At 48.6% G+C, this 25,348-nt stretch overlaps 3 long non-coding RNA genes across 3 annotated transcripts; 1 reads left to right on the top strand and 2 right to left on the bottom strand.

Moving 5' to 3' along the window:
• Window positions 1-1,264: 1,264 nt before the first annotated feature.
• Window positions 1,265-3,244, bottom strand: LOC118082851 (uncharacterized). Its single transcript, XR_004692308.2, has 3 exons — window positions 3,102-3,244; window positions 2,346-2,468; window positions 1,265-1,574 (listed from the first exon to the last, which is right to left on the bottom strand). It is a non-coding gene; the product is annotated as an uncharacterized LOC118082851 (long non-coding RNA).
• A 10,947-nt stretch (window positions 3,245-14,191) lies between these two features.
• Window positions 14,192-16,050, top strand: LOC118082885 (uncharacterized). The gene is made up of 3 exons (XR_004692311.2): window positions 14,192-14,335; window positions 14,906-15,019; window positions 15,772-16,050. It is a non-coding gene; the product is annotated as an uncharacterized LOC118082885 (long non-coding RNA).
• A 2,074-nt stretch (window positions 16,051-18,124) lies between these two features.
• Window positions 18,125-19,920, bottom strand: LOC118082125 (uncharacterized). The gene is made up of 3 exons (XR_004692191.2): window positions 19,816-19,920; window positions 18,810-18,938; window positions 18,125-18,371 (listed from the first exon to the last, which is right to left on the bottom strand). It is a non-coding gene; the product is annotated as an uncharacterized LOC118082125 (long non-coding RNA).
• Window positions 19,921-25,348: the final 5,428 nt, after the last annotated feature.

Below are 25,348 nucleotides of genomic sequence, written 5' to 3'. Positions count from 1 at the left end.
CTCTGTCCCCCGCCCATTGCCTTCCTCTCCACCAGCTCTGCTATCCATCCTCCCCCATCTCTTCCTTTGCTACCATGCAGGACAGAGATCTACATGCTGGGCCAACCCGCTCATGAGGCAAGGTGCAGAGGCCACCTCGGGTGGCAGGATCCACAGGGGCATCAGATTCAGTGCCCAAGAAATGCCCAAGACTCGGGCATGGCTGATATCATCCCCCTTGGTCGTAATTAAGCTTTTAACTCACCCCTTCTTCCCAGGATAGGGGCTGGAAAGAAGAGTTTGGAAGAAGAGTTTGGATTTGATATCCCGCTTTATCACTACCCGAAGGAGTCTCAAAGCGGCTAACAATCTCCTTTTCCCTCCTCCCCCACAACAGACACCCTGTGAGGTGGGTGGGGCTGAGAGACTTCAGAGAAGTGTGACTAGCCCAAGGTCACCCAGCAGCTGCATGTGGAGGAGCGGAGACGCGAACCCGGTTCCCCAGATTACAAGTCTACCGCTCTTAACCACTACACCACACTGGCAACATTTTGTAGTTTGCCTCAAATGTTTTGGGGCGGTCCTGTCCACAACACTCTCCATTCCCTCCGCCATCTCCCTCATCAACCTTGTCTTCTTTCTAAACGCCCCTCCAACCCTCCAAGTGTCCCTGTCTTCCGGGAGCAGTCCTGGATTTACAGAAGCTTCCCACAGTTGATTTGATCTCAGAATGTCCCACTTTTCCTAAGGACGTCCCCATTTCCATAAGAGAAATGTTGCTCGGTAGATGCAACCCCTGAGCCATCTATAGGAATTCCTGTATAGGGAGATTCGTTAATGTTTAATGTGTTATGATGTTTTTATAAATATTTCTGAGCAACCAGAGTGGCTGGGGAAACCAGTCGGATGGGAGTATTATTATTATTATTATTATTATTATTATTATTATTAGGAACACCCCTATTTTCATGGCAGAAATGTTGCAGTGTATGTCCCCTAGCTTTTTCAGCTCTGTTCAGTTTCTGTTTGTGAAAGATGGAGTCCTTCTCTGTGCAGCAGCCCATGAAAGCAGGAAAATTGGAGGGGAGACCCAGAGAAAGGGGTCGGGGAGACCCCAGAGAGAGGTGGGTGCCTGAAATTTGAGAAATGCCCTTGTGCAAAGCCATGTTTGGAAAAGCAACCACAAAACCTGGATGGCATGACTGACTGGCAGAGAGAGAGGGGGGGGTGTATTTGAGTGACCAAAAAATCCCCTCAACTCAGCACACATTTTCACTTAACAAAGTTTTCCAAATGCTTGCATTTATTAAAAAGAAAAAGCTAAAGCATTTTGCAGGCAAACCAAATCCAAGCTCCAATCCTGATCCCACTTACTCATGAGTCAAGCCCCACTGGGGCTTACTCATGAGTAGACAGGCAGACAAGATGGCTCCCTCTTGACTCCTTCCCAGAATCGCCTTCAGCAGCATCAAGCAAAGCGGTTTCTTCCCCAGCAGAGATGGGGGGTGCAGTCGAGGCAGCTGCACATCAGAGGAGAGCAGGGAGGTCTTCCTTTCACCAGAGGTCTTGCACAGGAGATCTGCAGAGAAACACGCCTGTGAGAGGCGGAGAAACTGTTAATGTGGGTGTTGGTGGTGGTTCTGAAAACCGAAAGCAATGACTCCAACTGGGAGGCAGAAGAGCTGACTGTTGTCAGAGTCCAAATTGCACACAGAGGGTCTGTTTTGCAGAGGGTTGGCCTAGATGACTCCTTAGGGTCCCCCAATGCTACATTTCTATACTATGATTGTAAGAGAGACGTCTGTGCATTTCATGTATGCACTTTGGGGAATTTGAGTGGGGCTTTTCTACCACACAGACATTTTTCCCAATGTGGTTCTTTTTCCTTCTTGTTTTTACGAACAGCAACCCCAGGAGAGGACACATTTGAACAGATAATTGTGAGTGTGCGTTGCTGTGCATTGAACACTTTCCCTTCCAACTCTACAATTCTGTGATTCTGTGATTCACCTTCACAGGGACATTTCACACAGGTTGCCTTTGCTATTTGAGGAGGGTCAGCGACTGAGCCCCCACCCTCTCATGCCAGGAAGAGCTGTTCTTTGAGCCAATGGAGGCTTTCCTTCCCAGGCTAAGGGGAGTTGTGGCTGAGGGGCCAGAGAGTTTTCATGGGGGCAGCAAGGGGAGAGGAAAGGGTCTTCAACCCCCTGTGCACAGGCTAAGATTGTTCCCCCTCACAGTGGCTGTAAAGGGAATAAGAGAGGGGTGGGCTGGGGGGGGGAAACAGAGTGATGAGTCTCATGCATTGGGATCATGAGACACCATTGACTAATTTTCAAGGAGAACAAACATTTGATTTAACTCACCTTAACGGCAACAGACTAGGCGACCACACCGAAAAAGTACCCTTCGGGGTGGAAAGCACCTTGATACCATTCTCCCATTCTGCCGGCGACACCTCTGATTACAATTTTGGGCTCTTGTGAAATCTGGAGGAGGAGGAAGAAGAAGACTTTGAAGGCTCTGTCTCTCAGGACTGACCTTCTACACCTTCCACAACTTCTTCCATAATGGCCCTGTTGGCCTGGACACCTGGAGGGCACCAGGTTGGGGAAAGGTGGTGCAGGAAGAATGCAGGGCTGGAGCAGAGAGCCAGTCCATTTTCCTGCTGCCTCCCTGCACCTCCAGGACAGGGTCTGAGCCAAGGTGGTAAGGAAGGCTGTGTCAGAGTCACTGGCTTCCCTGGGCAGCCACTGGCAAACTGAGAGAGAGAAGCCCCCTTGCCCAAGAAGCTGGTCCGTTCTTTTACCCACCACAAATCTGAGTGCAGTGAAGCACATTATTACAGATGTGAAAGCAAGAGCTTCCATGAACCATATAAATGAGGTAATAAGAAGAGCCAGACTGATGGATCTGGCCAAAGGGGGCCCATCCAGACCAGCATCCTCTTCTCACAGTGTCCAACCAGAAGCCCCATTGGGGAAACTCTCCAGGAGGACATGGGGCAAGATCCCACCTCTTTGGGAGTCACAGCAAGTGGTGTTCAGAGGCAGGTTTAACATGAATAAAGCTGAGAGCTGTGGAGCTGCTCAGAGAAGAAGCATCTGAGAAGATGGCCTTACCTGGAGCCAGCAGCATCAAGAAGAGGACGGCAACAGAGAGGAGGCAGAAGATCTTCATGGCTGGAGGTTGGTGGGAATCCTGGAGGTACCAGAAGCCAAGTGGAGGAGCAGTTGACTGGGGAAGGAGAGGTCCCTCTACTTATAGGTGGCTGGAGGCCTGTTGAAATCTTGTGGGATGCCAACCGTCGTTTGCAGGATGGATGTGGCAAGCCCTGAGGGGCATGTGCCAAGGACCAGCCAAAGACCACAGAATCATAGGTTCACAGAAGGTACACCAAGGATCATCAAGTCCATCCCCCTGCAATGCAGGCATCACAGCTATAGCATCCCTGACAGGCGCCCATCCAACTTCTGCTTAAATTCTTCCTGCAAAGGAGAATCAGGCACCTTCTGAAGAGCCCCGTTCCACTGTTGAGCAACTCAGAAAGTGAATCTGTGGGTTTGTGTCTTGCTCTCTGCTCACAGTGGCATGGCATCTTTTGGTGTCCCCAGTGGGCAGAGTTATCCAGCAGCAGGTAAGGTGGGGATCCTTGCATGGGGGCATCTGGCTCATTCCCCCCTCAAAATCTGGTGCCCGGGGCTACAGCCCATCTAGCCCTCCCCACAATGAGCAGGAGAAAACAAGCTTGCCCCTTCCTCCTTGTGACAGCCCTTCACACATTTGAAGATGGCTATCAGATCTCCTCTCAGTCTCCCCAACTCCCACAATTGCGTTGCTATAAATATTATTATGTGTTCTTGACCTTTGTCTCTTCTTCGCCTTCCCATTTGCAATTTTGGAATGATGGTGCTCACCCCCACATCAAAACGCTCTACCTCTCTTTTTCTTTTTCGCCTCTTCTTTTTTTCCTCCTATCTCTTCCCCCACCCCTCTTCTTTTCATCTGGATCAGAGCTTCTTTCTGGATTAAAAGCAGACATAAAGGGGTGTGGCTGTGTTTTTACGCTCATCAGATGGATGAAGAAGGGAAGCTTGCCTCTGTTTTCCTGATGAAAAGAAAGATAAGGGAGGAGAAACCAATCCTTGGGGAAGAAGGTTGCCCATGGATACCAGCCAGGATGGCAACTTTCTCCCTCCCCTGCTGGAGACAAGAGGCCTCTGATCATCATTAGCCCAGAATCAAAAGTGGGGAGAGCAGTGTTCACTCAGGTCCTCCTTGCAAGCTACCAATGGCTATGGATCACATGGAATTCACAGCAACTGCCATTAAGAAGCATGTTGGAGGCAGAGCATCTCCCTTATGGCTAGCAGCCACTGGCCTGCATTTCAAGCCATCTGAGTCGGTGGTCCTCCCTGCCTCCTGGGCAACGGAGTTCATAGTTTTACTACAAGAGGCACAAAGAAGCCCTTGGTTTTATCTCTCCCGAATCTCCCGACACTCAGCTTCCCGTCATGTCTCCATTGCACTCCTCTATGAATCCACCTTACCTCTCTTTAGGAAACCCCTGCATCTCCTCCACCTTTACCCCACACAAAACCTGCCCCAATGATTGAAATCTCCCCTAAATCTCCCCAAGGTGGTGCCTTCCCTTCACTCTCCCTGATTCCACACCAGTTTGCTTAGAAACCCAAACAAGCTCCTGAAAACTCATCAGCATTTGGGTGTGACGTTTTCCCTAATACACAGGCATTTCCATGTAATCTTGCCTAATATGCACCTATTTGCAAGGCAGTCCCCCCCCCCAATTCCTGCATGCTATTTTCTCCAATATGGATACATATTACACGACTTTATGCACGGGAGGCAGTGCAAGACAGGAGTGCCTGGCGTGCTGTGGTCCATGGGGTCACGAAGAGTCGGACATGACTAAACGACTAAACAACAACAACAATGTGTTTTAGTACACATTACACGATTGAACTGCCTTGCAGAATTCATGGAAGGAGAACACTTGGAAGGACAGCTCTGTTTCAAATCTGGCATAGTTGCAGAAAGTATGTGCAGCTGAGGTACAAAACTTTTGGGGGGAAATAGTCCAGCCCTGATGTAGCTCTTCTCATGCAGCCTGTGCCCAAGAGCCAGGTAATCTCCCAACACCACACCTGCTTGGGGGCCCAACTAGGAGGGCCTTTGGCCTCACCCACCTGCAGGGCTCTTCTCTGGCTCAATCCTGCATGTCCATATCTTATGGAAGCATTTCCACTTGGGATTGCTCACCACCCTCTCCAACTCAACAGGTTGTCACCAACTTCAAAAACTGAGTTCTGCTGAATCCTCTCCTCTCCCTAGGCACCACCCAAAGCTGATCTGGAGGCTTGTATCCCACATTGCCCAATACTTTGGAATAGATTTTGAGGATGCAATGGGTCTGCATGGGAGAAGAGCAGGGGTTCCTATACACAATTGGACATCTGTGGCCTTGGGTACATCATTCCAGCACCAAATGATTCTGTTGACCTTCCATGCTCTTGATCATTCTCCAGATCCATTCAAGGGAAGGGAGTCTTAACCTTCTTTTTTATGTTTTATGGACACTCTTTGAGCACTGTCCTGCTGTGTGTGTGTGTGTGTGTGTGTGTGTGTGTGTGTGTGTGTGTTGTGCTGCTTTTATGGTATTTGTGTTGCTTGCTTGATGCTTCTGTGCATTGTTGTGAATATATAGGGGGAACTACAAGGTCAGGTGAAGCTGAGGCTCCAATACTTTGGCCACCTCATGAGAAGAGAAGACTCCCTGGAAAAGACCCTGATGTTGGGAAAGATGGAGGGCACTTGGAGAAGGGGACGACAGAGGACGAGATGGTTGGACAGTGTTCTCGAAGGTACGAACATGAGTTTGACCAAACTGCGGGAGGCAGTGGAAGACAGGAGTGCCTGGCGTTCTATGGTCCATGGGGTCACGAAGAGTCGGACACGACTAAACAACAACAACAAGGTCAGGGCAATTCTTTTATATTTGAATTTGAAGAAGGGGGAGAAGTATCAGTGCCAGTCATGAGTTGCTGGTCTGGGCTGTGCCTGTGAAATCAAGAAGGCAGTTGCTGGTCTTTTGCAATCTCCATGAGATGTCTTCAGCATCCTTTCCCAAGAGCCTGAAGTTCAAACCCAGCAGGCAAAGTGGGGAACCTGTTGTCACATGGCTAATCCCATTTCACCACCTGGTCTTGCTTCAAGTTAACGGACAAGCCTTGCTCCATTGAATGCCCACAGGCAGTAAAGTTGTGCCAAGCAACTACCAGATTCAGCACAGTGAACTTGGGAATTAGCCTAGATCAGAAGGCGATATTGGGGGGCGGAGTGGGATTGGGGAGCAGCAATGTCAAAGACACCCTTTGGCATGCAACAAGATTGAGGGATGAAGCTGGAGAAAGGGGGCAAATAACACAATTCAGGTTCCTTATAAATATTGTTACGCAGCAGCCAAATTGCTGAGCATTGAGAAACCCCAGGGGTTTCAGTGCTTGCACAGAGTTTGGTTTCCTTGAATGTGAACAGAGATATAGATTTATTTGAACATATAGAGAGATCCTGAGCATAAAATGGATGGGGTCACAGCATTAACACCCCCCAAATCATCCTTCTCAGTTCATCACAGCTTTGGATCCCCTACACAGCAAACAGGAATGTGTGTCTCCAGCTTCCAGGCTGCTTCCAACACAGCTCTCACACATACATGGGCTCAGGACCACAAAATCTCAAGGACGGACTCTCTCCATATGAAGTGACCTGGACCCAGAGATCATCATCAGAAGCCTTTCTTCGTGTGCCTCCTTCACAAGAGGTCCATAATAGTTTTGTGTTTTTCTTTTTATATACATAAGAATGTATGCTCTGATTGTTTATACATAACATTGTTTTCTGTTTTAAATTTGAATATATCAAAAAAAGGTTTTTAAAATTTAAAAATTAAACACACACACACACACACACACACACACACACACACGAGGGCCAGAGGGCAGCACTACAAGACGAGGTCTTGTCTGTGGTGGCTCCCTGTTTGTGGATTGCTCTTACCCGGGAGGCTCACTCTGCTCCTTTATGTGTCAGGCTAATACATTCCTCTTCTCCCAGCCTTAGGCTAATGGAAAAACCTATGGTCTATGTGCGGGTGTTATTGTTTTGTTTCTTAATATGGTATGTATATTGATGTTTTTGTATTTTAAACTGCACTGTGGTCCTCAGATGAAGGGTTGTAGAGAAATCAAATTGACGGCTTCCGCTTTCCGGTTGTCTTAATGGCACAGCTCCCACGATAGTTGAGACCATTGGTGAAGAAATAAACAAAGATGAAAGAAGGTAATGATCTTTGTAAACTCCGCCCAGGGGGAGTGAACTTCCCTCGTGGATCGTCTCAGTACCTTGCTTTTGAACCTACATGGAGGCGGGAACCAGGGAGACTCCCACCTATTAGCCTGTAGGATCCCTCTTAGTTGCAGCTCTTCCCACCTGCCTTATTCTTTTGAGATGCTGATGAGGACACTCCATTGGCCAGCAAAGGTCCTAGTCCTACAAAGAACGTTGTCCGACCAGCTCAGCAAACTCCTCTTTGAGGTTCTAACCCTCCCTGGGATCAGGACCCCAAGAATTGGAAGGGATGCTGGGCACCCCCTGATCCACAGCAAGATGAGCAACCTTTTTTGCCTAAGCCTCCAGGTGTCAACACCCTACAGGTTGTGGATGTGGAGTAGGATGCCATCTCACTTGCAAGCCAGAGGAGAGGAGAGGAGAGGAGAGGAGAGGAGAGGAGAGGAGAGGAGAGGAGAGGTGGCATCTGGGTTGGATTTGGGGCAGAGGTCCAGGGCTCCACTTAGCTGAATGAGGAGGAGGATCTCCAGATCCAGTAGGGCTGGCTGACCACATTTAGAGGGGCTCGCTTGCCTTTTTTCCTCTACTTGCTTCTTATCCGAAGCAACAATAGCTTCTGTTTGCAGACTTTAAAATATTTTGGAGCTGTCGACATTTTCTGGCTCTGGGCTCTTGAGCTAACGGAGGCATTTATTGCTAGCTGCCATATTGGAATTCCCACTTCCTTTTGGTCAGGATCCTAAACTCCACTGCGAGCAATCCAGAAAAAGCATTGGCTTGCAGGGGATTTTGGAATTGAGCCCATGGTGGTATGATGGGATGGAAGCAGGGAGGGAGGGGAAGGAGAGCATCACCTGAACCAAACCTGGTGACTTAGGTGAGTGTCACTCAGATGATGGGAAGGAGGAACTCACCTGAGGGGCCTCACCTGTCTTGGGTGATAATGAGGCTTTGGACATCCATCAACACCCCCTTCCTTAAGAAGACAAGGATGAGGAGCTTGGCGTTCTCCAGATAATGTTGAGGACTAACAATGGTTATTCTGAGTTTGTGGCGCTGTGGGTTAAACCACTGAGCCTAGGGCTTGCTGATCAGAAGGTCAGCGGTTCGAATCCCTGTGACGGGGTGAGCTCCCCTTGCTTGGTCCCAGCTCCTGCCAACCTAGCAGTTCGAAAGCACGTCAAAATGCAAGTAGATAAATAGGAACCGCTACAGCGGGAAGGTAAACGGCGTTTCCATGTGCTGCTCTGGTTTGCCAGAAGCGGCTTAGTCATGCTGGCCACATGACCTGGAAGCTATACGCCGGCTCCCTCGGCCAATAATGCGAGATGAGCGTGCAACCCCTGAGTTGGTCACGACTGGACCTAATGGTCAGGGGTCCCTTTACCTTTATGTGTGGCACATTGGATAGTAGATTCTGACCCCCCAAGTTCCCCCCCTCCCCACAAACGTTTTCAGAACATGGACCTACGCAGATTTTTTCAATATTTGCATTTATAACTCACTTTAACGGTAACATATTAGGCCATTTGAACAAATAAAATGTAGCCTCCCGCACCATTTTTGACACCTCCAATTATCACATTGGCTCTGTTGAAATCTGCTTCTTCTTTCTCCACTTCCTCCCCGCTTTCTGTGCCCTGGTCAAGTCCTGCTTAGGAAACATCCCGTCCCAGGGGAGGAGACATGGAGAAAGAGGCACAAGGAGAAGTGGGGGGGGCTGGGAAAGAGGGGTTGGCCCACCATTTGAGAAATGCTCTTGTGCAAAGCCATGTTTGCAATAACAACCACAGAACCTGGTGCCCACTGACTGTCCTCGAAGAATGCATTTTCTGAAATGCATTCAGCCTACAATAAAGATAAGGGAGGAGATACAGATCCTTGGGGGAGAAGGTTGCCCAGGGCTACCAGCCAGGATGGCAACTTTCTTTCCCCCCTGCTGGACACAGGAGGCCTCTGAACATCATTGGCCCAGAATTGCAAGTGGGGAGAGTGGTGTTCACTCAGTCCTCCTTGTAGGCTACCAATGGCTATGGATCACATGGGATTCCCAGCAACTGGCATTAAGAAGCATGGTTGCCTCCCTCATGGCTAGCAGCCAGTGGCAGTGGTTTCTTCTGGGAAGACGCAGGGGGAAACATACCCTTGAACATTTTGTGAATCTTTGTACTTTTGTCCATTTACTATATTTATTCTTCCCATTTTGAACTAATTTTGAACTAATAAGAGTACCGCCTAAACCTTTTATTTAGAAAAAAAGTACTGGCCACTGGTATAAATTTCAAGCCACCTGAGTTGGTGGTCATCCTTGCCTCTTGTGCCAGGGAGTTCCATCGTTTCATTTCAAGCTGAACGAAATAGCCCTTGGTTTTATCTCTCCCGAATCTCCCGACACTCAGCTTCCTGTGACGTCTCCATTGCACTCCTCTATGAATCCACCTTACCTCCCATTAGAAAATTCCTGCATCTCTTCCACCTTTTCGCCGCACGCAGCCTCCCCCACTGATCCGGCTGTTTGGTAGCCTTGGCATTATGGAGGACAGAGTGTCACTATCAAACAAAACGCTCCCAGGGCAAAGGGTTTCTCTGGAGCCATTCCCGTCAAGGGATGTTTTGCCCTCGAGTTCAGGGTGAGCTGCAGCAATTCCATTCTCGATATGGATGGAAACGGCCATCAGACGAGAGCTGAAGTCAAGGTGAGCTTGAGGATCTGAGCGGTGGTGGCTCCCCTTTGTTCCAAGTTCTTAGAGGAAGAGATGATGCTGTCAACAGCCATTGGAACTCCTGCCAGAGGGAGCGGGAAACCAAAACAGTTGGCGCATCACTCTCTTTTAGACATGTTCCCCTCCAGATGTTTTGGATTACCACACCAGCATATGGACTTGGAGAGACTTGGAGAAACTTCATTTTTTTAAATAAAGTGCCCGCAAGAAAATCTGCCACTAACTCTCCCACTCCCACAGGAAACAATGTTTGAGATCTATTCATTTCTATTTTAAAATGCATGCCCTGGTTCTTCCCTTCCACAAAGGATTTGCTCAAAGCATCAAAACAACAATGGCCCACACATTATAATACAGAACTAACTGAAAACAGCAGCAAAATGGAGAGAGGTGGTCAATTTGGTCAATTTCAATTTTTACACAGTGTTTCATTTTCCCAAATGGAAGTTAAGTTATCCACATACAGAAACATTCTCCAGAAAAGTCATCAGCATTTTTGTGCGAATTTTTCCTAATATGCAGGTGTTTTACTGCAATTTTACCTAATATGGACATTTTTGCAAGGCAATTTCCTCCCAGTGTAACATTTCTTGCATGCTTTTTTCACCAATATAGGCACACATTACACCACGCTCGGTGTTTTGGTCTACGTTACTTGACTGCAGAAGTGCATTGCAAAATTCAGACAAGACAGAATTTGGAAGGTTAACTTAGTTCCAGCTTGCGTATTGTCCAGAAAGTGCCAAATTAGTAGGCTGTCCTGCAATTTGAAATGACTCTATTTCCCCCACTCCTGAGCAACCACACAGGGAACTCCAGCAACAGTCAAGAAAGAGCAACAGTTTGATTTCACAGCAAATTTGGGAGTTCCTGCATTTTCTTTTTCATATCTGAAGGACCAGGGATGTCCATTGATAGCAAAGGCAGAGAAAGCAATATTTTCTTATGCAAGACTCCTGCACTTTGTTTGGACAATGAATTTTGATGCCTGGCGAAGGCCTATATTTATATTGGCCAAAGCTAAAGGGATTTATTGATCAATAAATTTACATCAAGCATCTCCTCCTCCTACTCCTCCCTTCCTTTCTTTGGGTGCTGGCCATTTCTTGCTATTCCCTCCCCATCATCCTATGGACATAGCTGGACTATATCTCCTACCATTCCTGGCTGCTAGCCCTTCTGGCTTTTGGGGCGGAAGGGAGCTGGGGGTCCCCATCAACATCTGGTCTGCACCACATTGGCTACTGCTGCCCTAGCCCCCTAGCTCTGCAAAGGAGGGTCTCCCTCTCTGCCTTACCTGGTAGAAGGAAGAAGAAGACAGCAGAGAGACGAGGTGGAAGAGCTTCTAGGCTGAATGTCAGAGACTCCAGGATGGAGCGGGGGTGGGGAGCTTCTCTGTGTTTATAGGTCACTGTGGGGTTGTGACACCTTCAGGGGTCTTTGGAAATCTTGCAGGGGGAGAGGAGGAAGAGCACAGCCCACAGGCCTTCCCAGCACAGGGTCTCCACCAGTTTCTGCACAGGAAAAGGAAGCAGAGAAATGTCCACAATGGCAGAGAGTGAGAACGCCAGTCTTGAAGTCCTTGTAGGGATGGGGACCGAAGGAGGAAGACGGGAGATTGGACACAGGTCACAATTCACACCTGGGTCAAACACAGTCTTCACAAACCTGGTGTTCAACAGATGTTTGGGACTACAATTCCCATCGGCCAAAGGTGATAGGAGTTTTTCCATTTATGTGCTACTTGCTTGTAGAAAGATCCAGAGTAGTTTACAAAGGAGCATGAGGATATCTGTGGGGCAGTTTGGGTCACCCACAACCAGGGGTTTGGTCATGGATAAACCCACGGGCATAGCCAGGAAAAAATTGTTTTGGGGGGACAGTACTTTTGTTACTTGGGTTAGGACTGATATGATTGGTCAATTAGTTAAGTATTTCCATTGTATTGCTTGACCTACAGGGGGCAGCTGCCCCCTGCCCCTCCTGGGGGGCGGAGCTGGAGGACTCCTTGACATCAGGAAGTCAGCACATTGGCTCCCGAGACTACCCCTAGAGCCGGGCCTGGATATTTGATCAAGTTTCAATCAAGTATTATTAGTACAAAAAGAAAACAATACTAGAACCATGTACAAGTGCTGACACAGAAGCCAAAACCAAACGTCAAGCAGCTAGCATATACAAATAAATACTGAAAGGCAAACCAGTCTTTATGGTCTTTGAGGTTATATAGCGGTCAGCAAAGTGGCAGCAGGTCGAATGAGGTGTCAATGGTAGACAGGCTGCCGGCGTTTTTCGCCTGTTTCGCCCATATGACGGGCTTCTTCAGTAGTTTCTCCTTCTGCTTTCAGTTATGTTTAATGCATTCACTGGTGGTATAAACCAGGTCTTATTAGTATTCGAACTAAATCACTAATATACATCTAAACAAACAAATATAAAAGGCAATACTTACAATTCGTATGAAACCACTTATCTTGGCTTAGGCCACAATGCTCAAGTTCTTTTACACAAGGTTCTCTCAGGTGGCTTTGATACATTTACATCACCAGTGAATATGTAAATGTAAGCCAAGATAAGTGGTCTAATCTAAACCTAATCTAAGTGGTCTTATCTAAGATAAGTGGTTTTATACGAATTGTAAGTACTGTCTTTGATATTTGTTTAATACTCGAGTGAAACTTGATTGAATCTTGTGCCCTTGCGTGCTGCTTGTATTATATTGGACTTTTGAAGAAATTGGCAGCATTAGCCCATTATTTCAGTGTTTGTTGGGCCTGGATATTTAGCAGGCAGTTGCTGGTCTTTTGCAATCTCCACAGAGATGGGCCCCATGAGATGTCTTCAGCATCCTTTCCCAAGAACCTGAAGGGCAAACGCAGCACCCAAATCTCCGAGAGGTGAGAAAACCCAGGCGTTTCAGTGCTTGCCCAGAGTTTGGATTCCTTGGAATGAAGGTCAGCAGAGGCTGTGCTGTCTTTAGGATATCTGGTGCTATTTACACATATAGACAGGCTGAGCATAAAATTATGGGCTTGAAAGCATTAACACCCCCACCCCACCCCACCCCACCCCACCCCACAAAACCCTCCTACTCAGTCACAGCTTTGGATTCAGTACACAGCAAGCCCATCTCTGTGCCTCTAGCTTCCAACCAGTTTCCAGCAAAACTCTCAAACTAGCCCAGGACCGTCTTGGATCCTGGGATCATCATTTGAGGCCCTTTTTGATCTGGAGGTCTGGAGAGGGGCAACACCAGGCAGTTAGGGGCTGGGGGTGGAGGAAAGGCCCACCCATTAGTCTGGGGGACCCCTTCACTCAGTTGCTGCTCTTGCAACTGGCTCGTTCTTTTGAGATGCTCATGAGGACACTCTTGTGGCTGGCCAGAGTCATTGCCTCACACAGAAACTAGTCCGACCAGTTCAGCAACCTCCTCTCTTAGATTCTAACCTTCTGTTGGTACAGGACCCCGTGAAAGAGACGGAACTGAGGACACGCTACAATCCACAATACGAATAACCTTTTGGTCAAAGCCCCCCTGTTGCCATAGTGCAGCTGGATGCCAACTCGTTTGCAACCAAGAGGAGAGATGCCGTCAGGGTTGGATTTGGGGCAGAGGTTCAGGGCTCCACTCAGCAGAATGAGCAGGAGGCTCCCCAAATGCAGCAGGGCTGGCTGACCACATGGTATGTGAAGCAGAACACATGGCCTTCTAAGGAAGACCTCCTGTGAGGCCATAGAGGCACAAGAGGCCAACCTCAGGCTGAGGATTGCTGGGGAATTGGAATGGGAATTGGGGAGAGCTCCTAGCATCTCCACTTGCCCCCACATCGCAATGCTCCTCGCCAGCCTGCTTAAGGATATTGCAGTCATGAAGGAATCTCAAACATCTATGGAGTCAACGTATGGGTCTCCCTGTATGGCTGCCCCATTGACTCCTTCCCAGAATCACGTTCCACAGCATCAAGCAGGGATCAATAGCTTAAGGGCTATTGTGAAACTCTATCACTCTATGATTCTATGGTCTTTGGCTGGTCCTTGGCACATGCCCCTCAGGTCTTGCTACATCCATCCTGCAAACGACGGTTGGCATCCCGCAAGATTTCATCAGTCCTCCAGCCACCCATAAGTAGAGGGACCTCTCCTTCCCCAGTCAACTGCTCTTCCACTTGGCTTCTGGAACCTCCAGGATTCCCACCAACCTCCAGCCATGAAGATCTTCTGCCTCCTCTCTCTTGCCGTCCTCTTCCTGATGCTGCTGGCTCCAGGTATGGTCTCTGAACACCATTTGCTATGGCTCCCCAAGAGGTGGGGTCTTGCCCCATGTCCTCCTGGAGAGTTTCCCAAATGGGGCTTCTGGTTGGACACTGTGAGAAGAGGATGCTGGTCTGGATGGGCCCCCTTTGGCCAGATCCATCAGTCTGGCTCTTCTTATTACCTCATTTATATAATCCACGAAAGCTCTTGCTTTCAAATCTGTAATAATGTGCTTCAGTGCACTCAGCTTTGGGGTGGGTATGAAAACGTTCCAGTTTCCTGGGCAAGGGGGCTTCTCTCTCCCAGTTTGCCAGTGGCTGCCCAGGGAAGCCAGTGACTCTGACTCAGCCTTCCTTACCACCGTGGCTCAGACCCCGTCCTGAAGTTGCAGATAGGCAGCAGGAAAATGGACTGACTCTCTGCTCCAGCCCTGCATTCTTCCTGCACCACCTTTCCCCAACCTGGTGCCCTCCAGGTGTCCAGGCCAACAGGGCCATTGTGGAAGAAGTTGTGGAAGGTGGAGAAGGTCAGTCCTGAGAGACAAAGCCTTCAAAGTCTTCTTCTTCCTCCTCCTCCTCCAGCCCAAGCTTGTCATCAGAGATGTCGACGGCGAGGTGGGAGAATGCAAGCAAGGTGCTATCCACCCCAAAGGCAACTTTTTAGGTGTGGTGGCCAAGCCTGTTGCCGCCGTTAAGGTGAGTTAAATCAAATGTTAGCTTTCCTTGAAAATTAGTCAGTAGTGTCTCATGATCCCAATGCATGAGACTCATCACTCTGCCCCCCCCAGCCCACCCCTCTCTCGTTCCCTTTACAGCCACTGTGAGGGGGAACAATCTTAGCCTGTGCACAGGGGGTTGAAGACCCTTTCCTCTCCCCTTGCTGCCCCCATGAACGCTCTCTGGCCCCTCAGCCACAACTCCCCTTAGCCTGGGAAGGAATGCCTCCAATTGGCTCAAAGAACAGCTCTTCCTGGCATGAGAGAGAGGGGGCTCAGTCACTGACCCTCCTCAAATAGAAAAGGCAACCTGTGTGGAACGTCCCTGTGAAGGTAGAATCACAGAATTGTAGAGTTGGAAGGGAAATAGTTAAATGCACGCACACCAATGCACAAACAAAGATCTTCTCAAATGTGTCCTCTCCTGGGGTTGCTGTTTGCAAAAATAGGAATGAGGTAAATGAACCACATTAGAAAAAATGTATGTGTGGTAGTAAAGTCCCTCTCAAGTTCCGCCAAGTGCATACAAGAAATGCCCAGAAGACTCTCCTACATTCATAGAATAAAAATGTACCATTGGGAGGGACCTATGGGGTCCTCTAGTCCAACCCTCTGCAAAACAGACCCTCTGTGTGCAATTTGAACTCTTCTGCCTCCCAGTTGGGAGTCACTGCTTTGGGTTTTCAGAACCACCACCAACACCCATATTAACAGTGTTTCCTCCTCTCACAGGCGTGTTTCTCTGCAGATCTCCTGTGCAAGACCTCTGGTGAAAGGAAGACCTCCCTGCTCTCCTCTGATGTGCAGCTAGCTGCCTTGAATGCCCCCCCCCATCTCTGCTGGGGAAGAAACCGCTTTGCTTGATGCTGCTGAAGGCGGTTCTGGGAAGGAATCAAGAGGGAGCCATCCGGTCTGACTCCTTAGAAAGTGGGCTCAGGATCGGAGCTTGGATTTGGTTTGCCTGCAAAAGTGCTTTAGCTTTTTCTTTTTAATAAATGCAAGCATTGGAAACCTTTGTGTTGGTCCATTTTGTGAAAATGTGTGATGGGTTGAGGGGACTTTTTGTTCAGTCAAATACCCTTTCTTTCTTTCTTTCTTTCTTTCTTTCTTTCTTTCTTTCTTTCTTTCTTTCTTTCTTTCTTTCTTTCTCTCTCTCTCTCTCTCTCTCTCTCTCTGCCAGTCAGGGGTGCCATCCAGGTTTCGTGGTTGCTTTTCCAAACATGACTTTGCACAAGGGCATTTCTCAAATTGCAGGCAGGCACCTCTCCATCTTGTCTGCCTGTCTACTCATGAGTAAGCCCCACTGTGGCCATGACTCCTTAGTAAGTGGACTCAGGATCGGAAGTTGGGTTTGATTTGCCTGCAAAAACGCTTTAGCTTTGTCTTTTAATAAATGCAAGCATTGGAAACCTTTGTGTAGGTCCATGTTGTGAAAATGTGTGCTAGGTCTTGATTTCTCTTGGACTATAATATCTGGTGTGTGAAACACATAAATAGAAGAACACAGAGAGGCCAGGACAGGACATGTGGTTAGGATTCCATGGAGACACGATATTCCTCCATGTGTACAATATCCTGAAACAGGGCTGGGAAGGTCTGGGCTCCTGCCAACTCCCTTGGCTGTTCGGACAGTATCCAACCAGATCCCCACAAACAGGACTACAGCCCAAATGTGCCTCTTTTTCCCACAGTCTCCTGCCATGTCAATGGAGGGAGAACAAAGGCATTGTGATGAGTAGCAGTAGGTAGTCTCCAATATTGTTTGGAGAACCCCAGGATCCCCATCCCTGTCTCATAGAATTATAGATTTGTAGAGTTGGAAGGGACTGTGAGGGTCATCTAGTCTGGTCCCCTGCAATGCAGGAATCTCAGCTGAAGCCTCCATGACAGATGGCCATCCAACCTCTGCTTAAAAGCCTCCAAGGAAGGAGAGGCCACCACCTCCTGAGGGAGACTGTTCCACTGTCAAATAGCTCCTACTGTCAGAAAGTTTTTTCTGAATATTTAGTCAGAATCTCCTTTCTTGTAACTTGAAGACATTGGTTTGGGCCCTACTTTCCAGAGCAGCAGAAAACAAGCTTGCTTCATCTTCTGTGTGACAGCCCTTTTGATATTTGAAGGTGGCTATCATATTTCTTAAGGAAAGGTGAGTTGGAAGCTGTCCAAAACCTTGTGATCATCCCTGGACAGGTGAGGCCCCTTCAGGTGAGTTCTTCCACCCCATCATCTGGGTGACACTCACATAACTCTCAAGATTTGATGCAGCTGATGCTCTCCTCCGCCTCTTTTCTTGCTTCCATTCCATCATACCTCAAGACCTCAAGGAGACCCTCCCCCTGCGAACCTACTGAGACCCTGAAATCATTACCTGAGGCCGTTCTTTGTGTTCCTCCTCCCCAAGATGTCCAGAGGGTGGGAACCCAAGAATGGGCATTTTCTGTGATTGGATGAGGTCCTCAGTGTGGTTTGGGGGAGATTTTGGTTTGTTTGTTTTTGTTTGTTTGTTTATGATGCATTTTGTGTTTTTATGTAGTCAACTGCCCCAAAATCTACAACTGAAGGGTGGTATACAAATCAGAATCAGAATCATACCACCATGGACTAAAATACAATATCCAATGTAAGCCAATGCCTTTACTGGACTGACTACAGGTCACCAAAAAATGAACAAGCTTTTGAGTTCCGCAGAACGCTTCTTTGGACTGGATGTTAAGCAAATCAGGCGGTGGGGGTGGGGGTGAAAATCTGGTCTAGGGTTAAAATCTGCATTGGTGTGAGTCTTAAGGTATAAAGGAAGAAGAAGGGTCAGGCCGCTTGATACAGATGTTACTTGCATAACAGCTCTGGATCCCACCCCTTACCATTTGCACGGGAGTTGCATCTGGAAGGTCAGAGCTTCCCCAGGCATGACTTTATACCTGAGATTCCAGGTTTCATGCTGGGAGAAGCACAACAGCCCATTCCTCATATTTGAAAGGATTAACTACAACAGTTCCCTAGATCCAGCTCTGGCCTTAAACGAAACTTTGGTTCCTGGTGGTCAGAGGTATTAAAGAGAAACACTGCCATATTTATGAATGGCAAACGTGGAGGTTTATTGCACGCAGTGGAGTTGAAATCTTGGTTTTGGTCCCGGCCCCAAAGGAAGGGGGTGGCACCCTGGGGCACAGGCCCACGTCTGACATCAGAAGCTGACTTCCATCAATTGGTCCATCAAGCTGAGTGATCTCAACAGGGTTCCCAGCAGGGGTCTCTCCCAGCGCTTTCGGTTTTAAAATGAGGGATGAAGGGGGTGCGGCTGACTCAGATGCTCCTTGTAGTTTGGGGCAGCTCTGGGTTAGGAAAACAAACAGAGGAAAGGTACATGAGATTGCAAAGCCCCAACCAGGCCTCCCAAAGTGCATAGCCCAGAACCGTAGAATTGTAGCATTGGAAGGGACCCCCAAGGGCCATCTACTCCAACCCCGGGGAAGGTTCGAATCACAACTAAACAATCCTTGACAAATGGCCATCCAACCTCTGCTTAAAAGCTCCCAAGGAAGGAGAGTCCACCACCTTATGAGGTAGATCATTCCTCTGTTGAGCAACTCTTACCATCAGAAAGTCCTTCTTTAGTCTGAATCTTGCTTTGTGTCCTACCCTCCGAAACAAGCGGGGAAAAGTCTCCTCCTCTCTTTTTCCAGGCTAAACATACCCAGCTCCCTCCCTCAGCTGTTCTGGAACACATTTTCTTCAGCCCTGGGCACAATTGACATTTCCATATAACTCACCTCAACGGCAACAAAGTTTGTCTCCTGAACACCATCCAATTTCTCTTTCCTTGACGCCACAGCTGAAATACTTGCATCTCCCTCCCCTACGGACACATTGCGGCTCGAGATTTTGGGCTTCGGTGAAATCTGGAAGGGGAAAAACCCTTTGAAGCTTGCTTTCTCCCACACACTTACCCACCCACCCACCCACCAAGGCCTGGCCTTCTACACTTTCCACACCTTCCCCGAAGGCCCTGCTGCCTGGGATATCTGGAGGGCACCAGGTTGGGGACAGCTGGTGCAGGAGGAAAGCAAGGAAGCGGTCTGGGCTGGAGACTGAGATCATTCCCCTCCCACCTGCAGCTTTAGCAGATGGTCTAAGCCAGACATCTCCAACTCCCAAGCGACTACGATCCACTCCCAGTATTAAAAAACTCTCAGTGATCTACCCTTTGTCAATGCCTAGAGTTGTTCAGCTTTTTAAGCGGGGAGTGACCAAAGTTGTTGAGCTTTTCTAAACACAATTTTTGGAGGGGAGGCGATTTCTTTAATCCCACGATTGACCAGCAGCACCTCCGTGATTGACTGGTAGATCGCGGTCGACCTGTTGGATATGCCTGGTCTAAGCCAAGGCAGAAGGGAAGGCTGTGCCAGAGCCACTGGGAGAGAGAAGCCCCCTTGCCCAGGAAACTGGCTCACTCTCTGCCCCACTGCAAAGATGAAAGATTTTAAAGCAGCAGCTTCTTTGATTTATGTTTCATGTTTTAGGATTAGCATGGCAAGAAGATCATAAGAAGAGACTGGCTGCTGGATCAGGCCAAGGGGGCCCCATCTAGCCCCTCTTTTTGCAGTGGCCAACCAGATGCCCCATTGGGGAAGCTCTCCAGGAGGGCAGAGGGGCAAGAGGACCCAACACTCATCCCTTTGGGATTCCCTGCAAGTAAACATTCAGAGGCAGGTTTAAAATGAGGAAAGCTGAGAGATGTGAAGTTCGGAGAAGAAACACCTGAGAAGAAGGTCATACCTGGAGCCAGCAGCATCAAGAAGAGAACGGCAACAGAGAGGAGACAGAAGATCTTCATGGCTGGAGGTTGGTGGGAATCCTGGAGGTACCAGAAGCCAAGTGGAGGTGCAATTGAATGGAGACAGAGAGCTCTCTCTACTTATAGTTGACTGGAGGACTGTTGAAATCTTGTGGGATGTCAACTGTCGTTTGCAGGATGGATGTGGCAAGCCCTGGGGGTCATGTGCCAAGGACGAGAAAAAGACCAAGGCTGTGTTGCTATGATGATGTTGATGTATTCCTGCCTCCTGCAGTTTTAATATGATGGCATTTGCTCTCCCGGCTGCCCTCCTCTCTTTTTTTCTAGTCGCTGGTGGAGCCAACTCTGGTATGTTAGTTAATATGGGCTCCACCCCAACTCTCTCCCCAAATTTTCCTTTGGCAGCCTCTCTTCACCCATATCAAACCAACCCCCCTCCCTCCCTCCCCACCTCACCCACTCCTTCCACTCACAGCTTGCCCCCGAGCCCATCCCCCTCATCTCACGGTTTGCCCCAACTCCCCCCCCCCTCTTTCCAGGGTGGTGGGTGCTTCACCCAGTGGCTTTCTCAAATGCTCTCTGAAGTTCCTTTCCCCTCTTCCCCCTGCCAATGAAAGTGGATCGCAAAAAGTTTTCCTTCCTCCCTCAAAGCACCAGAACTCAGGGACAAGCAATGAAGCTGAATGGCGGAAGCTTCAGGACACAGAAAGGGATGTCCTTCTTCCCACGGTTCATCTATGGAACTCCTTCCCGCAGGAGGCAGTGATGGCCACCAACTTGGATGACTTTAAAAGAGGATGAGAGAGAGGGCGATTGATGGCTAATACTCAGAGGCAGGAGTGCTTCTGAATCCCAGTTGCTGCCAAAGACAGGAGGGGAGAGGGCTTTTGTTCTCGGATCCTGCCTTCTGCTTCCCCATAATGTGCATCTGGCTGCTCACTTTGAGAACAGGATGTTGCATGAGATGGGATCTCTACAAAAAAAACCGGAGCGGAATCCCTAAGATGAGACCAAACTTTGGCCAGAGTGGAAATGGAGGAGGCCTTTGAATGGGCTGTGTGTGTTGTGTGTGTGTGTGTGTGTGTGTGTGTGTGTGTGTGTACTATCCCATTGTCATGCACTGACCACTTCCTGTCGAAGTTTGTGCTTCTCTACAGAGGTGGGGGACCAGCTCTGATGACACCCCCCCCCCGCCCCGTCATTTGACGGAATTTGGCTTGGTCAGCCTAGAAAACAGGAGACTGAGAGGAGATATAAGAACCATCTTCAAATATCTTAAGGGCTGTCACTTGGAGGAGGGATCAAGCTTCCTTTCTCCTGCTCTGGAGGGCAGGATTCGAACCAACGACTTCAAGGAAGGAGCTTCCAACTAAACATCTGGAAAAACTTTCTGAATGGTTGGATAGTGGAACTGTCTCCCTTGGGAAATTGGGGACTCTCCTTCCTTGGAGGTTTTTTAGCAGAGGTTGAATGGACACCTGTCACAGATGCTTTAGTTGACATTCCTGCATTACAGCGGGTTGGACTAGATGACCCTGGGTGTCCCTTCCAACTTTACAATTCTGTGATACGATGATCCAGCAGACTCTTTTTATGGACTTTTGTGTATGTATGAACACAGCTGGAAGAAATAGTCCTGTTACACAGTGCCATTCTCAAACTCTTGAGAAATGATATTCATTCTCTCTTTCTCTCTATTCCTACCTCATAATACACATTTCTTCCAAGGGAACCACCATCCTAAATCCCATCCTAAACCCAGTTACAAAGATGTCACCCTCACTGAGCACAGCAGGAGTTGCTCTGGAGTAACCGGGCAGAAAGGATTGGGCTGTTACGGATCCTTCTCAGAATTGCCTTCAGAAGCAGCAGCAGCAGAAGAAGCAGAAGTGAGCAAAGAGATTCTGCAGAGGTGGAGTCAAGGCAGTTGCATCTCCAGAGAAGAAATGGGGTGGTCTTCCTTTCATTTCATCAGAGATGGTGCCCAGTGGGTCTGCTGTGGAGCTGAACAATAAAGAGAGGAAACACCGTGAATATGGGAGGGGGGAGGGTGCTCAAAACAAGCCAGGGACCCCCTGAAGACCAAGGAGCCTAATGCTATCAGAGTTGGGATTTCATGGTGTGTGTGTGTGTGTGTGTGTGTGTGTGAGAGAGAGAGAGAGAGAGAGAGAGAGAGAGAGAGAGAGAGAGAGAGAGAGAGAGAGAGAGAGAGAGACCTTAGCTTAGCTGGTTAGAGTTGGTCAGAGTGTGACCTTCTGCTGAATGTGCAGAAGTCGGGAGAGTTCTGCATCCCAAACCCACATGCCTCCTTACACCGTCTGGGGCTGATAATCCAAAACATCTGGTGGCCCCCTGATTGACAAAGGCTGCCCTCTAGGCTTCCAAAAACCTTGTTTCACGTGGGGCTTGTTCTCCCCCTCCTGTCTTCTAAGCTCCAAGTGGCTCCCAATGTCATTAGGGAATTCTCAAGGTCCAAACCAAAAACAGTCAATTTAGCATTTGAGAGAATCTAGCAGGTGCCCCCCACCCGCCATGACGGTTAAGGGTCAAAGACGGGTGGGGGGGAGCAGAGCTGTAACTCTTTGGGGTGGTGTCTCTTTGAGATGTTCCAGACTTATTTCCAGACACAGGAATGGTTTTGCATCCAACTCACCTTAGGTGCCCTTGCAGCAAGGCCTGTCTCCCGAACACTTCGAAATCTCTTTCTCGCCTTTGTTGCAGGTTTTTCTGCAGGTGCCCCCATTCTGTTGGCATTCCTGGGTGGGACGTGTAGCTCCGGTGAAATCTGTAGGGGAAAGCGAAGAGAAGAGCAAACTACCGTAAGAGAGGGAGATGCAAGTACAGTACCAAGGAGAGGATCTACCTGGGAAGGCTGCTCTGTCTCCCAGGACTGGCCTTCCACAGCTTCCACCCTTTGCTCCTCAACAGCCCTGCTGGCCAGGACATTTGGAGGGCACCAGGTTGGGGGAGGCTGGTGCAGGATGAATGCAGGGAAGGGGGCTGGGATGGAGAGGGAGACCCTCCCCCTCCCCCCTGCCCCGTCAGAAGGAGGGCTAACTCAAGGTAATCACTGGCTTCCCTGGGGGCCACTGGAAACCTTGGAGAGAGAAGTTCTCTTGCCCAGGGAACTGGCCCACTCTCTTCCCCACCAGGAAGCTAAATGCCCTGAAATATGTTATTAAGGTTTTTCTAGCAGCAGCTTCTTTGGATCGGATTCCATATTTTAGGATTGGGATGACAATCAGATCCCAAGAGCTTGGCTGCTGGATCAGGCCAAAGGGGACTCATCAAGTCTATCAACCTGGTCTCACAGTGGCCACCCAGATGCCCCAGTTGGGAAGCTCTCCAGGAGGGCAGAGGGGCAAGCAGACTCTACACCCTTCCCTTTGGGATTCCCTGCAAGTGATATTCAGAGGCAGGTTTAAAAAGAATAAAGCTGAGAGCTGTGGGTCTCAGAGAAGAAGAAGCATCTGAGAAGGAGGTCATACCTGGAGCCAGCAGCATCAAGAAGAGGACGGCGAGAGAAAGGAGGCAGAAGATCTTCATGGCTGGAGGTTGGTGGGAATCCTGGAGATGCCTGAAGCCAAGTGGAAGAGCAGTTGACTGGGGAAGGAGAGGTCCCTCTACTTATAGGTGGATGGAGGACTGATGAAACCTTGTGGGAAGCCAAATGTCTTTTACAGGATAGATGTCACAATCCCTGCGGGGCAGAAGAAGATGAGAATTGCCGTCTGGATTTGAGTAATGCTCTTGTGCAAAACCACATGTGGAAGAAGGACCACAAACCAGGCTAGTGTCACTGACTGACAAAGAGAAGCACAGGGAATTGTTTCTGAAACCAAGCCATTGGAGAATTAATTTCCCAGCTATGCATTGAGTTTACCATGACGTTAATAGAGGAAAAGCAGGTTCTTGGGGGGAGGAAAGGGCTATCTGGGCTCCTGGCCCCCAGGGCTCTGTTTTCCCTCCACTGCTGGAGTCTGAAGGTCTCTGAACTCCAGTTGCTCACAATCACAAGCGAGGGCATGGCTGTTTCTCACGTGTGTTTCTGGTAGCCTTCTTGTTACCTACCATTCCCAACAATGGTTGACTCTTGCAGGCTGCTGGTTTTGCAGAGTTAAGGTTTCTTCAGATAATGCATTTAAAAAAAATCCATCTCAGCACACAGTTAAAGAATGGAGTTTGCTCCTACCAGAGATAGCGCCACCAAATTAGATGGTTCTGAAAGGCTCTTCTTTGTGGGTTATCAATGCCTACTGGTACCCCGCTGTATGGGTTTGGGTACCCGTTATGTGACTGGAGAACCGCCTTGGAAAATTCAAAGAGTCAATTTGGAAGGATGATTCTGTTCCGTTTCACGTACTGTTGTGGAAAGTGCAAGTTAGCTGGTCAGACCTTTAATTTCCAGCTGAATTTAATGTCTCCCATTTCCATGCCAAAAACTCAAAAAGGACCCCACTAGCAAGCAATCCATTAAAGAATGACAGTGTGATTTCTTAGCATCCTTTTGAGGTCATGCCTTTCCTTTTCCATATTTGGAGAACAAATAGTGGGGAAATTGAAAGGCATATCTTCTCAGAGATTCTTACAGTTTGCTTGAACCTTGCATTTCAACGTTTGATGAGGACCAAAAAAGGGGCTTATTTATAAATAAATTAATATCCATATGTCATTCTTTTATCCCCATTTTTGGTTTATTTTGGATGCTAAAAGTTCTTTGCTATTCATTCCAGCACCTAACAGTGCCATTGCCGTCAATCAGACTCCACATCCATTTTTCCAAAGAAAGGGCAAGTTAAACCCTCCTTTTCCAAATGGTCTGAATGTGTGTGTTGTGCTGTTTGCATTTTACTTGTAGTGCTGAAGCAACACTTGGTTATGATATTCTTGGCAATGACAGGCATTGGAATCAAATTGTGTGCACGGTTGTGAATTTATGTGTCCCTGGGAGAGAGATGGGGGCTCAAAAGTGAGGATCACAGTCTCATATTCTTCTGGGGGCGGAATATTAGTGCCAGTCGTGAGCTGTTGCTCTGTGTCATGGAAATAGCATGTGAAAATGAATTTCATCCAGGGAAATTACCCTGCCAAAATCTGCAGATCTGGCAAAATGACAGACAGACAATTCCAGGATTCTATGATGAATGCCATTTTGCTCCATTTTGACCTGGCATTGCTGTTCCCCACTCTCACCAACCTCCCCCCCCCCCACCTCCTTCTGATCTGGGCCAATTCCACTGCATTGCTTGGAAGCAGCCACCTGTTACTTCACACACCTTTGCTGCCTGTGGACATCGATGATCATGGAGCAATATTTGTCTGACTTGGAGCCAGACATGGTGAGGAAACACAACTCAGCGGTGAGACCACAGGCTCCCCACCTTGCCTGCTGCTTCTTGCACTTCAGCCTCTTGGGAAAGGATGCTGAAGACATCCCATGTCTATGTAGGTTGCAGAAGATGAGCAGGTGCCCTGTAAGTTTCACAGGACAGGACACAGTATATGGGAACATCA

Source organism: Zootoca vivipara, chromosome 3, assembly GCF_963506605.1.
Source record: "Zootoca vivipara chromosome 3, rZooViv1.1, whole genome shotgun sequence".
Lineage (NCBI taxonomy): Eukaryota > Metazoa > Chordata > Lepidosauria > Squamata > Lacertidae > Zootoca > Zootoca vivipara.
Note: the sequence above shows the minus strand (reverse complement) of the source record. Positions and strands in the feature narration are given on the sequence as shown.